General features: G+C 38.7%; 1 protein-coding gene across 3 annotated transcripts in view; it reads right to left on the bottom strand.

The window, feature by feature from the left end:
* LOC109070399 (glutamate receptor ionotropic, kainate 5-like) overlaps positions 1 to 14,057 on the bottom strand; it is a 65,966-nt gene extending 51,909 nt beyond the window's left edge. The window contains exons 1-3 of one of the 3 annotated variants that reach the window (XM_042740582.1): positions 13,730 to 14,057; positions 13,446 to 13,536; positions 8,268 to 9,407 (exon numbers count right to left, since the gene is read on the bottom strand). The gene's annotated coding sequence lies outside the window, so the exon portion shown is untranslated. The remainder of the gene's footprint in view (positions 1 to 8,267; positions 9,408 to 13,445; positions 13,537 to 13,729) is intronic. The other 2 variants (XM_042740580.1, XM_042740581.1) reach the window with 2 other exon arrangements.
* Positions 14,058 to 14,413: the final 356 nt, after the last annotated feature.

Raw genomic sequence — 14,413 nt, 5'->3', positions numbered from 1 at the left:
GTCAAAAACGGGAGCTAGTTGAGCAACCATAGACACTCTAAGAAAGTTAGCTTGTGTAATTTAGCCATTAGATTCCACTGTTGAACTCATTGCCTACATAGGCATCTCTCTCCAATGGCAGCATCTTAACTCAAACGGGACTGCCTTATCCACAAATGACACAAGCAATGATGACTTGCACATGCCATGCCAAATTTATAAGGTCAAAAAAGATTCTCCACGACAATAAGGGGGAAAAAACTCTAAAAATCTAGTTCATAGATATGAGCTCTTTCTTTCCATATTTAATTTGGTTTCAAAGTTTAAATTCTATGACTCTAAAAATGTCATGTGGTGTAACCAAGTAAAAAATAACATTAACCTTACATGTGAGTGTACCTTAAAGGGCACCTATTATGTCCCTTTTATCAAGATGTAATATGTCTCAAGTGTCCCTAGAATGTGTCTGTGAAGTTTCAGCTCAAAATACCCAACAAATCATTTATTAAATAATTCTGAAAAAGCCTGTTTTGTGTAGAAGCAGAAATTCACTGTTTTCATGCATGTCTCTTTAAAAGCAAATGAGCTGCTGCTCCCCTCCCCCTATTTCAGAACAGGACTGTGGCTTTACAGCTCATACCTCAGATACTCTGCCAAAAACATCTTTGGTTTTGATAATCATGTCCACCACGCTAAAATCATCTGAAGCACACACATAGAAAGCAGCTGTTACAAGTTCTCTGTCATGTCTTATTACGTTTAAACTGTCAAATACACACAAGTTTATGTTAAAAACACACGAGTTACAAAAACACAGTTGGTTTTGTCTGTGAAGGTAAACAGCTGGGAAAGAAATCGCATGTTTATATTAGATCTGTGTATTAAGTGACAGCAGCATAATATACAGTAACTAATGCTGTCTACACTGTTGATATGACCCAAACAATAAAATACAACACAGAAAATCACTCACTGGTCTGGACTGAATAACTTCTGCAGCTCTAATAAGACATTTCTTATTTGAATGCTGCTTTTAAATGCTGTAGCATGAAGATAAACATGGCGGATTGTGTGCGGCTCACTCAGGGTGGGGTCTCTGCAAATATGGCATGCAGTGTCTGTCAACAGCCGTGGGCCGGGCTTGTAAAATGTGACATTACATTTTACAGATTCTGAGAAATGCTTGTTCTGAGACACCGCTGATGAACTATGGACATTAAAAGAAAAGGAGCAGGTGGATTTTTATCATTAAAAGATGGTTGTGTACACATACTGCCAACACACATTTATGTTCAATCAACATGTAAAAGTGAATTTTGCATTATAAATAATAGAGAGCTTCAATTTGTCTAGTTCCTCAAAGCTTTACTGTATGATCCACTACCCCATGATTCATTTGCTTTTCAAGCCATTTCCTACACCTTCTATGGCCTTCCTCTGAGTGGCTTGTCTTTAGGGTGAGATGGTTGAGGCCTAACTGCGGAGATGTGAGAATCCGAGTTCACCCGCACTCTGTGCGCTTATGAAAGAGGGCTGCCATTGATTTTGCAGTGTGAAGGACTAATAAAGATGGATCTTTTTCAGAGCAGGACTGAAATAAGGGGCCTACAGGTAAGAGCCGCAGACAGGCACAGCCACTTGTCCTTAATGGAAGATTGATTTTAATTGTGATACCACCTGATTGGCCCAGTTCCAGAAAAAAAGAGATGGAAATGAAAAGCAGAGGGTGACCAATGTATTTTCTCTAAAGCAAAAGCACTTCAAAAGCATTACCATGACTCGGAATGTTGTTGTTGTTGTTTTTTTCTCTATTCAACATTATGTTTTTCTTGAGGGGGTAAAAAGGTATCATTACTGTCATGAAGTAAGCTTCAAAAGGTCTGAAAAACCATCTGCAATCATTTTCTTTTTCCTTTCTAAAAATTAATTCCAGAAAGGGTTGCAGTCCAATTTTTGCTCTCACTTTTATTTAAAAAAAAAAAAAGAAAGAAAGAAAAAATCAACAATTTATTTTAATTCTTACCAAAGGTAGTAGATGGAACAAAGCATGCTTCTTTTTTCTTTTATTTAAAGTGCACCCTTGACTTCTGACTGTGGCACACTCAGACTTAAATATTAGAAACTAAATGGCTAAATGATCCCGAGTGTTGGAGGAAACGGCATGTAATGAAAGCTTTTGCACACATGGCTCAGCAGAGCTTGAGTTTTTATTGCACTTTCTGAAACAGATCAAACCGCTTTCAGAAACTGATCACTTGTTGGAACTCAATAAATGTCTATCAATGCTTAAACAAACAAACAAAAAAAAACAACTAAAAATGTCACTTATGAATCATAGACCTCCAGAGAGAATCAAAAATGTAATTTAAAGAGTTTTACCAACATACTGGAATTTAATACAAAAAATATTTTGATTTTGAGTCTATTGTTGGTTTGAAACCATGTTATTTAGATTCTTTTTATTTTGTGCATCACCCATCTGCATATATTTCAAGTGTTATTCTTGGTATTCTCATCAATCAAACCAAGAATTTGTTTTATGCTTTACTCAGCACAGTGCGGCTCAGCACAGCACAACAATGCACTAGTAACTAGTAAATATGCCATTTGCAAGCCACATTTTGCATACTCAGATTATCAAGTCAGGAACACTCTGGGCTATAAGAAGGACATTAAAAGGCATTCCCCAGTGTCCTTAAAAATCACTGAGCCAGGAGTTTTTTAAATCTCTTTCACACATGGACCCAAACACTTACGCACAAATACACCTGACAAGCTCTTATTTCCGATCAATATAATCGATCCTGCTGCCAGTGGACCAATGAACTGGAGCTGATGTCATATTTGTGATGTTGACATTTAAGTGAGGTCATTTCATTCTTGCCATTCAGCAGCTGTCAATTCGGGGTGGGGGCTCGTGAACTGTGCACATTTCCGAACAATACATAACTCGAATGAACCTTCAAGGCCTTGAAAGAACAAACCACACTAAGCTCCACTCAGTGAAGATCCAGTGATTCTCTCTTCACTGCTGCCAGAAACAGCTCTGCTAGAGATCTCTCTGACATTACAATAAAGCTGCTTTTCATCCCCGCTGTTGAACCCTTCTCATGTCCTCCTGTGCGACAATCACAGTTTTATGTCCTCGCTTGGCCTTTCCAATTTCAGTGAATATTACTTTGCAGGAGGTTTCTCCAAACAGGTAGAAATAAATCTGGTTTATATTGAGGGATATTCTCGCAGAATCCTTTTTGGCACAATTACATAGACACATATCAGTCCAGGCAGGGCCTCATATTTGAGACACTGTGAAATCCTACTAGCTTTGTTGTTTATTCCAAGTAGGCTACGATATCATTCCCATTCATCTTTTTTGTCGGCACAGAAGCTGATAAGACCAGCATGATCTTCCTGTAGTATCTTATAATGGTGTGAATGTGTGAAGTAATGTGACTTAACTAATAACAATTGGCAGTTTATTACAGGATATTAATGAGGATATTTAGGAGCTGCTTCCAACTGTTAACAAATCTGAAAAGGTTTATTGCTGAACGTTTCATTTTAGTGCAATGCAAACTCTCTTAATGCTTTTGGACACTAGTGTCTCTCCCAATATTTGTAGCCTAGACAGAAGTAACAATAGTCCACTGCCATGGCAACAGTACAGGCTGATGTCAAAGCGGCAGCTGGCGTGTGCATACAGACTCTGGATAGGTGTCAGTAATGTCAATTAAGCATCAAAAACTCCAAAGGCCAGAAAACATGCATATATGTGCACCAGCAACCGAAGATGGACATCAGTTGAATAGAGTTAGTCTAAAAGCTGTTGCTGTTCACACAATAATCAGGAGTAAGACAGCAGGACAAAAGGACATGCTATTCTATTAAAGCAGAGACACATCCATTATGTCAAAAAGGATTTGCTAAACCTGTGGAGAGCGGTCACACGCTGAGGAGATTACATAACGCCTCTAGTTTTCAGTTTCAAATATGATGTTAATGGGATCGTTCACCCAAAAAATTAAAGTTCTGCCATTATTTACTCACCCATCATGTGATGCCAAACCTATATAATGTTGTATTTTGCAGAACACACAAAGAAGAACTTTCAAAGAATATCTTGATCACTATATGTGCTTGTCACAGTTTTTTCACACAGTTACAGTGAATGTGGGCTGAAGCTTTTAGGGAATCAAAAATAATGCATAAGCACCATAAAAGCATCACAAAATTGACCTGAGCCATAGACTGCAGCATTCCACCATATTGTGCAGTACAACTACGGTCGTTGTGATTTTGCCATGACATGTTCCTGGGTCAACATTACTGTCCAAAAATACAGACTTAATCCAATCCCTACCCCTAAACCTAACCCAACCCATAATTTATTCCTAAAATAAGAGGGAAATGACAGCTGGTTAACAAGGGTGTAGAAGCACCTAACCCTGATTGTAAGCCTAAAACTGACATTTCCTGAAAAGTTATATCTCAATTCCCAAGAGGGTCTGGCTGCAGATTGCACTTGCACTCTCAGACTTGCATTCTCAGACACTTGCGCTTCCGCTAGTGACATCACTTGCAGTCTTTATTTTATATTTTGTTCTATTTAATTATTATTTTTTGTTTGAATCTCTCAACATTTTACAACAGTAGCCAGGTGTTGAAGACAAGGAAAAAAGAAACTAAATTACGAAGTCGCTTGCAATCGCCACTTGCACTCTCAGCTACCTGCGACGTCACTTGCATTCGACACAAATCATGCGTGTTGCCAGTGGAGACAAAACATTGTGGTGATTAAACAATTAAAACTAATTTAGTACCGTAAAAGTACAGCGTCCTGCAAGAAAAAGACAAGACCCGCAAATCCATGGCCACAAAACAGCAGAATATGAACGCAGTGCGCAAAGTCTCTCGCTAAGCGTCTTCCTCCCGTAGAAAAAACAAACACTTAATATGCTATTAAGATGCTATTAAAATATCAAATTCAATACAATTTATTAATATAATGAATAATTTATAAAACATGGCAAAACATGGCATAATGTGCCATAATAATAGACTAAGATGATAAAGACCAAACTCAATATGCTCCTCTTCATTATTCTAAAAGTGAAAAAAAAAAAAAAAAAAAAAAAAAAAAATATGCATAACTAATAGATATGTACAGGCAAGCAGGTGAGCCCAGAATAAATGCAACACGCAAAGTTTCCCGGTTAAGCGTTTTTCCATGTAGAATAACTGTCTACAACTCTTTTATATCATTGTCTTTGTCCATTAAGCTAACGTTAAATTACGTGTTTTATTTATAATGATTGGAAAATGTTTAACGTTAACGCATAATGCATTGATGCTTTTAATATCACTTAATGCATTTCATAATGCATATATACAGACATATATTTGTTGGTCTGTATATACTTTAAGTCAACAGAAAGACATAGGCTCCTGAATTGTCTTTATAGTCCATTATTATGCCACATTGTCTTTTTCTTGCAGGACGCTGTACTTTTACGGTACTAAATTAGTTTTAATCGTTTAATCACCACAGCATCTTGTCTCCACTGGCAACACGCATGATTTGTGTCGACTGCAAGTGATGTCGCAGGTAGCTGAGAGTGCAAGTGGCGATTGCAAGTGACTTCGTAATTTAGTTTCTTTTTTGTTGTCTTCAACACCTGGCTACTGTTGTAAAATGTTGAGCGATTCAAACAAAAAGTAATCAACAAACAGAACAAAATAAAAAATAAAAAAAGACTGTTAGTGATGTCACTAGTGGAAGCGCAAGTGTCTGAGAATGCAAGTCTGAGAATGCAAGTCTGAGAATGCAAGTGCAAGTCTGCAGCCAGACCCTTCTCCTCAATTCTGGTCAGTTGATTGGAATTAAATCACATTCACCGTACAACTACAGATGAGTTCTAGCTTAAGGTCCAACCTCACTTCCATTTGCCTCTTTCCTTTCACTTTCTGTCTCTAGTCAATTGTCCAATCCAATAATAGCAAAAAAAAAAAAAAAAAAAAAAATTCCCCAATACACTACCATTCAAAAGTTTTAATTTTAAAGAAATTAATGTTTTTTTTTAGCAAGAACATATTAAATTGAATAGAAGAGACCGTAAAGACTTGCATTGTTATGACAAAATCTATTTCAATTAGATGCTATTCTTTTGAGCTTTCTATTAATCAAAAAATTATAAAAATGCATCACAGATTCCAACTGCTTTCAACACGAAGAAATCAAGGAATCAAGGAAATATGATTTCTGATGTCCTTCAGAAATCATATTAGAATGATTTCTGAAGGAACATGTGACGCTGAAGACTGGAGCAATGATGTTGAAAATTCAGCTTTGCCATCACAGGAAAATATTATATTTTAAAAAATATTAAAGGGGTCATATGATGCAATTTCAATTTTTCCTTTCTCTTTGGAGTGTTACAAGCTCTTGGTGCAATATGATCTGTAAACTTGTAAAGACTAAATTCTCAAATCCAAAGAGATATTCTTTATAAAAGTTAAAAGAGTCAACCACACCCCCCTAAAACAGCTAATTTAAACAAGCCCCCACATGTCTACGTCACGATGTGGGAAGATTTGCATAACACCGGCCAAATGTTCACGCAAAGACAGAAGCCGTAACTTTTATTCTCACTGTAGTATTGTTGTCACTGCCGGCATGTCGTGGAGACGATATGTGTTTCATTGTGAAAGCAAAGCTACTTTGTTTGGCCTTCCAAATGAGGACACAACTAGAAATCAGTGGTTAAGTTAAAAGTATTTACAACACTGTTCCAGAACAGTTCAACCCAAATATTCAGATGTGTGCAGCGCATTTTGCGGAGGACGAGGACTGTTTCCTGTGAGAGTAGACTACAATGCTGGTGTCTGTTTCTATAAAGTGGGGCAATTCCAACTTTGCAAGGACAGTCTTGCGCTTCTGACCTACAGGCTGTAAGTTCGTTTTCATATGTAAAGGATTTGCCACTGACGATTCAAATGCAAGTTTTGAGCAGTGTAAAGCTTGTTGTTTGTCGTTTGTCCTGATCACAAATGCAGACATGGTTTTGTGTTTACGTGGAGGGATACGCAACGCATCGCACAAAAAGAAGGTATAAGTCATTATAATCAGTAGTTATGTCCCCACTGGATTCAACAAATGCCTCGTTTGTAATGGGTTTTATTGGTTTTGTCTGGTCGTGTCGGGAGACAGCATCACAGTATGTTAAGGGGCGTAACATTTCCGTCACACACTTGTAACATTTGGCCAATCACAATGCACTGGATAGTTGGCCAATCAGAGCACACCTTGCCTTTCAGAACAATCAGCTTTGTAAAAATCAATGCGTTTCAGAAAGGTGGGGCATAGAGGAGAAACAATAATGTACATTATGTGGAAAACAATGTTTTCTTTGAACCTTAAACCACAAACACATTGCATTACACCAAATACACAAAATAACGTTCTTTTTAGCAACGTCATATGACCCCTTTAAAACAGAAAAGAGTTATTAAATTGTAAAACATTTCACAATAGTAATTTATTTTCTGATTAAATAAATGCAGCCTTGGTGAGCCGTAGAAACCAACCTTAAATATTTTAAACAACAGGGAATATTTCAAATATTCTGTGCACTGGAATCATTGACGACACACCAGACTTCTTTTTAGTTGATCTATTAGCAACAAAGGAGTTTGGAACAGCATGAGGGTGAGCAAATGACAGACTGTTTATTTTTTGTGTGAACTGTTCCAGGAATTCAGATTCTGCTACACTTTTCTCACATTCCAATCTGGATCCCAAATGCGAACGAGAAGCTCAAATAGGTCTATTACATGCCTGCCTACAAAAACCCATAAACGCACTCCATTTACTCAGAAGAGGATATTCAGGCCCGCAGAGCACCGTGGGAAGTGCCTACGGTGGGAGTGTGTGGTGATGTTATTCATAGTTCACTGAGCTGTTTAAGGGCACATCCCTACTTGCTTTCAGGTGATGGAGGGAGTAGGATCGTCCCAGTCCTCACACTATGAAGGTTACACAAGAGAAAACAAAACAAATGAGTTGAACTACATCTAATGGGCAGTGACAGAGTAAGGTGGGCGTCACAGCGATAAAAAAGCTCATATTGTCTGCGAAGCAAAAACACATGTACCATCACTTCAAGCATACCAGGTTACATGAACGGCAAAACAAACAACAAGCTTAAAGCCTTTTAAGCCTAAACAACTGTTACAGATTCATTCCAAATGCTCACTCATGCACACACACGGACAGGAATAAAAATACTCACAGAATGAAGCGGACCTTGTCAGGAACAGAATGCCATGGATTTCTGTGGTGACAAGTGAACGCAGTCCTCCGGGGAATCGCAACACGTCTTCTAGGATGACAGGCTGAAAGTCACAGAAATGGAGTGGTGTGGAGAGTCTCAAAGGAGAAGGTATTCCAGCTAGAAATTATCCATCTGAGAGCCCTTCACAAGCTGTGATTCTTATAATAATCCACTTTGATGGGACAAAAGTAATTTATTTTTATTTTTTTTACAAAGCTCAAGCACTCAGAGGAAAAAGAACCCCACCAATGGGCACCAAAAATATGGTGAGAGAAAACTGAAGTGTCACTGTTATTTATTCATTTATTTTTTGCTGCATTCGTCCCTTTCTCTCTCGAGCGCGCGCCGTTAATGTTGACCCTCCCGGCTTTAACACAAAAATGGAAGGGAGCTGCAATAATGGCCAATTCTCAGAATTCTGCACTCCAAGAGACAATCACATGCTCCCACATGCACATTCGCACACTAACGCACCCTCCTGCGCACACATAGAGGCTTCGGTTATCTAGCTGCCTCTTCCTGTCAACCCTCGGCACAAACCCTCATCCATTGCTGCACAGGCCTTGCACACACGCACAAAAACACTCAAACCCAGTCAGCACTTTCACCCTGCTTTCCTCTGCCACCTCACTCTACCTTACACGTTATTGCTTTTAGTTTGACAGAGAATCGTTTCTCAGGCCCATCTGCCACATTTGATGAAGGGGAGCATTGACTTGAGCAAAGAAACTAGAATAGATTAAAAACATATAGCGGAAGATTTGAAGTCTCAGAGCAAAAATCCTCCAGAATAAGTTGAGCTCAAGTGTCTGGGAGGATGAACTGATTAAGGAGCCCAGCGCTCAGGTGGAGACGTGTTCTGTTCTCCAGCACCCTCATCAATCCAGCTATCCCTCCATTTCCCACGGCTCTTCCCTTCAGGAGTTCAGGAATGAGTTTTGGCACAGACACTCCCCTCTATCCTCGGAATGGCACCTCTGGGATGGAGGCGGATCGAGTTATGGCTGCTCCGAGGTCCGTGGAAGCAAACAGAACCGCAGGGGCGTCACATCTGAGAATTTCCTCATCTGAGTCTCGTGCCCTTGCGTTGCTTAAGACCTGAGGAAAAACAGTGAGAAATATTCATGATCAATTATTCATTACACTGTAGTACAGACGGCAACCTTCAATACTGATATGACTGTTCTACTACGACGGAGTTTTGAAATACCATACCGATTTTTCTGAACTAAAACCACAATCTCATTATAGAACTTCCAGACTCACGTTATTTATTCAAAATAGTAATTCAGTTACACCATGCATTTCTATTACAGTGTATATAACAGCGAGAGTACTGTGTCAATGTAATTAATGTGATGTTATTGAATGGATGTGCTCAAACGTGACAAGACCATTAAATTGCAATCAATATCCAATCAAAACTCAGCCTCATTATCATACAATAAAAGCACTGAAGTACTGTATCATGACTGAACTGACATTAGCTGCTACTAATAATGTCTAACTATGAATGTCAGGGACAAATAGTTATGTGTAACACTCTTTACTTCCTTAATGGATGTTCCTGCTTCATTGTCGCACATTATTACAAATAAAAAAGGTCTTTAATAAGTAATAACTTATAAATCTTTAAACAAAAAGAAACGCCTTTCTTTTGCTGTTGATGCAACTTAGGCCACACAGGCTATTGGACATATTAATCAACAGCCAAACAGGCACTGTTTGAGCAGGTTGGCATTTAAATATGTCCTTATTCTAACATCTATTGTACTTTTCATGATACAATCAATTGCTGTTGGATAAACTGAATTATCTCCCTATTCTTTTTCTCATTGAATATCATCTTTCATTCAAAAATACATGAATAATAAATAGAAAAAAAATATTTCACTTACTTAATTAAATTTGTTATATACAATGGAAAGTATTGGCATATTTAAAGTAGACTGAATATTTAACAAACAAACACACAATAGACAAGGGATTTGAAGCAGATTCATTTGGACCTGGCCAAGGGTTCCCGGACTGACTAATTGTAGATGGTCATGAGAAATAACAGCCTCATCAGAGTGTAAAACTCTCTGGTGAGACGGACTGTTCTATAAATAAGAAAGGAGAAGGTAATTAAAGGTGGATCCCAGGCGTGGAGCTGTTCTATCCAGATTCTTATTTCCATACAATTCTCCATGTCACGCTTTGATTAGGAGGGTGCCTCTCTCATCAGCAGGACTGATATGAAGGGGAGGAGGAGGAGAGGGGCGAAGGGAGACAAAAAAAAGAGTGATGAGGGAAGGGAGAGGAAGCGACATGGACGGTGGCAGAGGGAGAATGAGACGTTAAAAAAGGACTGCATTAAAGCGATATGCTCGGTTAGAGAAAAAAGAGGACAGGAGAGGTCGCAGGGAGGTGTAGAGACAAAGGGAGAGACAGACAGAAACAGAGGGACAGCGTGAGAAGAGTAGAGACAGAATGAGAGAATAACTACTGGAGAGGTCATTTATGCGGCTCTAGATGCAAAATTCATATTTGAGCAGCACACCCTCAGAAACCCATTACAGTTTAACCCTTAAAGTGCAGGAACATAAAGAAAACTGAACATAAGGATTCAAATAATAATAAATTACAGTATGTATCTCCCATGAAAATACCTTAAAACATATTACCATTTACCTCAAAGTCAGTGGTATTCTCAAAGCATGATGCCTTGTCACTTTTGGATAAAGCTGACGTTACACCAAGTAACTTTACTTGAGTATTCGCAAGGACTCATTTTCAATGGTTTTAAAAACAAGTGAGCTCTGTATTCCACATAATTGAAAGATACCTATTAGCAAATTTCAAGGGTAAAAGGCCCCGTTGTCTAGTGCCAATACTGTATTGATGATTAGAGCACAGCTCACACAGAAGTCACTTTCAAACGAAGCAGCTTTCAGTTGGTCAATGTGGCAAATCCATGAATTCCGTGTGGATTCCTACTGACTGTAAATGTGATCGAACATTTATGGGTGGGTTATTTTGACCTGGTCAAGAACCAACCACTTACTGTAGCAACCATCCAGAACACCCTAGCAACCACACAAGACACAACAATAGGCAAACACCTATTAAAAGGATCTCAGAAACCTGGCAACCACCTAGGTTGTGGCAGTGAGTTTGGCATGGGAAAATTATTGATTTTTAATTGATGTTTTATATATTTATAAATATTTTTAAATTAACAACTGAAACTGGAAAATGTATGAAATGAGAGGGGATCACTATGAGAGGTTACAGTCCTGACATTGGTGTCACTCTTGCTTATCAGACATTTCACTCTCAAGAGTCTCTTACTCAAGTCTTCCTCTTTTCTTCTCTATTTCCATCCCTTCCTTCTATTCTTTGGACCAGCCATCCTCCTCTCTCACTCTTTCTACTAAAACAGACAAGTCATTCTTCATGCTCACACAACTATATACACAGGGCTGAAGGCCCGCTGACTCACAAACCTTGTAAAATGGTTAATAAGGCTAGAAGGGGGCAAGATGCGGGGAAGATGGACACTAAAATATGACCAGACCTGAACTGTGACCTTTTAAAGCGTTTTAAAACACTACTGATCAATACACAGCCATCAACACACAAATAAACCCATGGGAGCATTTAGCATGTTAGCACACTGTCACTTGTGTGAGAGTGAGCAGGTGAGATCTGGTGGTGGTGTGTGTGTGTGTGTGTGTGTGTGTGTATCAGGTGGGAAGTTACAGAGACAAAAGATCAGATATCTGGGTTGATGTAATGTGAGAAATCCACATCTGAGGCACTAGACAAGCGCTGCCATGTTCTCTTCTCTCACACACACACACACACACACACACACACACAAAGTGCAGAAAATGTGAAAAAGACTGAAGCTACATGTGAGTGAGTGAGCTGGATCTGGCTGTTAACAGTGAGCAACAGTGTCCACCACACAGATATAACAGAGACACACACACACACACACGCACAAACAGCAGCAGTGCCAATGTGTGCAACAAGAAAGATTTCTGCCTTCACCCTGAATATAAAGTAACTCTGGAAAATGTGCACAAATCATTTTCTTCTTAATCAATATGATGGTCTTGTTTTAAGGATCTAAACAGCCTTAAAAGAAGATAAATGTACTTGAAACAAAACTATTTTTTAAATAACATTTATTTTTCTTATGGACCATGTGTTTTATGCAGAAATCTCATTAAACTGTAAAGGATTTAAATAAAAAAAAATAATAATAATAATAAAATAAATGAAAAAACACAAAATAAAAAAGCCTTGTTTTAAGAAGAAATGTAACAATTTAAAGAGGTTTATGATTAAAACAAGAAAAAAAATGCTGGAAAATTGTAACTTTAACAATCAAATACTCTCAGTCTGTACAAACAAGTCCCTGTTATCTTACACAATTTCTTTTTACATTTTCCAAAATAAAATTAATCTTGTTTTAATAATGTTTAGATATCTACTTGAATATCAAACAAGAATACACATTCAGAACATATTACACATGATTTATGGTTAAAATTTTTAATTTATGGTTAATTTTTTCTTTTTGGCATTTATTTGATGTTGTTTATAGTATAAATCTATAACATTTATTGAAATGTATGTTTAAAACAAGAAAAACCAAATGCCAGTGGGGTAGTGAGACCTACTTCAAGAAATGTTCTCTGAAAACAGATTTTGTATTATTTAACGAAACAACTGAACTATTTAGACATCTTGGTTTGGATCTTTTTCCTAGAAACCCAGGCAAAATACTGATTAAGAAAATGATTATTCCCAGTGTACAAATAAAGAAAAAATCAGGAGAGGAGAGGAGAGGAGAGGAGAGGAGAGGAGCAACCAATACAAATTTCTTTAAAATGTGCAAGTAGAAGAAGACAGCCAGCTCTCTCTGACTCAGACTAGAGGATGGAGGAAGAATAAAAAATAGGGAGATCAGGAAACAGGGGAAGAGGGGAGAAAATCTGAACGGTGCACTGAGATTTAACAAAACAGTAAATGAGAGTGATGCCAGAGGACGACAGGAAGATGAAGCAAAAAGAGAAGACTTCAGAGAGATCTAGAGAAAAACCAGAGGACTAGAGAGAGCGTGAGAGGCTGTTGAAAACTCACCCCTGTGTGAGAGTGGTCCTCCTCAGGTTAACACAATCCCTGCTCTGTGGAGCCATTCTGGGCAGAGCCTGTTTGGAGCACTGCACACTGTCTACAGAATACCAATCACACGCCGGCAACACACACACACAGTCAGTCAGTCAGTGAGCGAGCAACATGGCATACTCTTTCACTCAGTGTTTCAAAAGCAAGCCACCACAACACCGTAGTTGTCCTTTATGAGCTGTGAATGAAACGGTCATAATGCAATAAGCTTTGACACAAATGTATACAGAGATACACACGGTGAGACGCAGTTCCAATGACGACCCCAGAGATGGGAGACAACAGGCCGATCTGCTCAGGAACTGAAGATGAGAGGATCGTGTGAAGCTCCTCCAGTGTTCCTCCTCTTTTCCTTCTGTCTTTTTACACACTCTCTTCAGCGTCGAGCATCAAGAGGCTCTGTAATGTTTCTCTTCTACACTCTGTCCTTTTTCTCCTTTGCTTTCCTTTCTTTTTCAAGTACCTAACAATGTTCATAGCTGTAATTCCAAAGCACAGCAGTGCAAGCTGCATTCACTCTGTCTCCAAACCCCCTCCCTTCCTCATATGCACACTCTCTCTCTCTCTCTCTCTCTCTCTCTCTCTCTCAGCTCATTGTATCCCCATACCTCCTCTGCTCTCCCTCCAATCCAATCAGCTCTCACTCCTTCTCTCGCTGCTCCTTCCTGCACCCCTTTTCTCCTTCTCTCTCCTCCTCCTTCTCCTCCTCTTTCAAAGGCAAATATCAACCAGCATCAGTGAGATCACAAGCTTCTCACACAAGTGTTCAAACAAGTATAGAAAACAGTCAGAAAGGTAAAACACTTGATGTGCCTTGACGCAGCAGCACACGCCAGGTAACAGACGTCACAATGCCAACTCAAACTACACATGTACCGATTATTTGAAGCATTTGAATATACAGAACAAGCTGACAAACTAAC

This window comes from Cyprinus carpio, chromosome B16 (genome assembly GCF_018340385.1).
Source record: "Cyprinus carpio isolate SPL01 chromosome B16, ASM1834038v1, whole genome shotgun sequence".
In the NCBI taxonomy this organism is placed as follows: Eukaryota; Metazoa; Chordata; class Actinopteri; order Cypriniformes; family Cyprinidae; genus Cyprinus; species Cyprinus carpio.
This window is presented reverse-complemented; position numbering and strand designations above follow the sequence as displayed.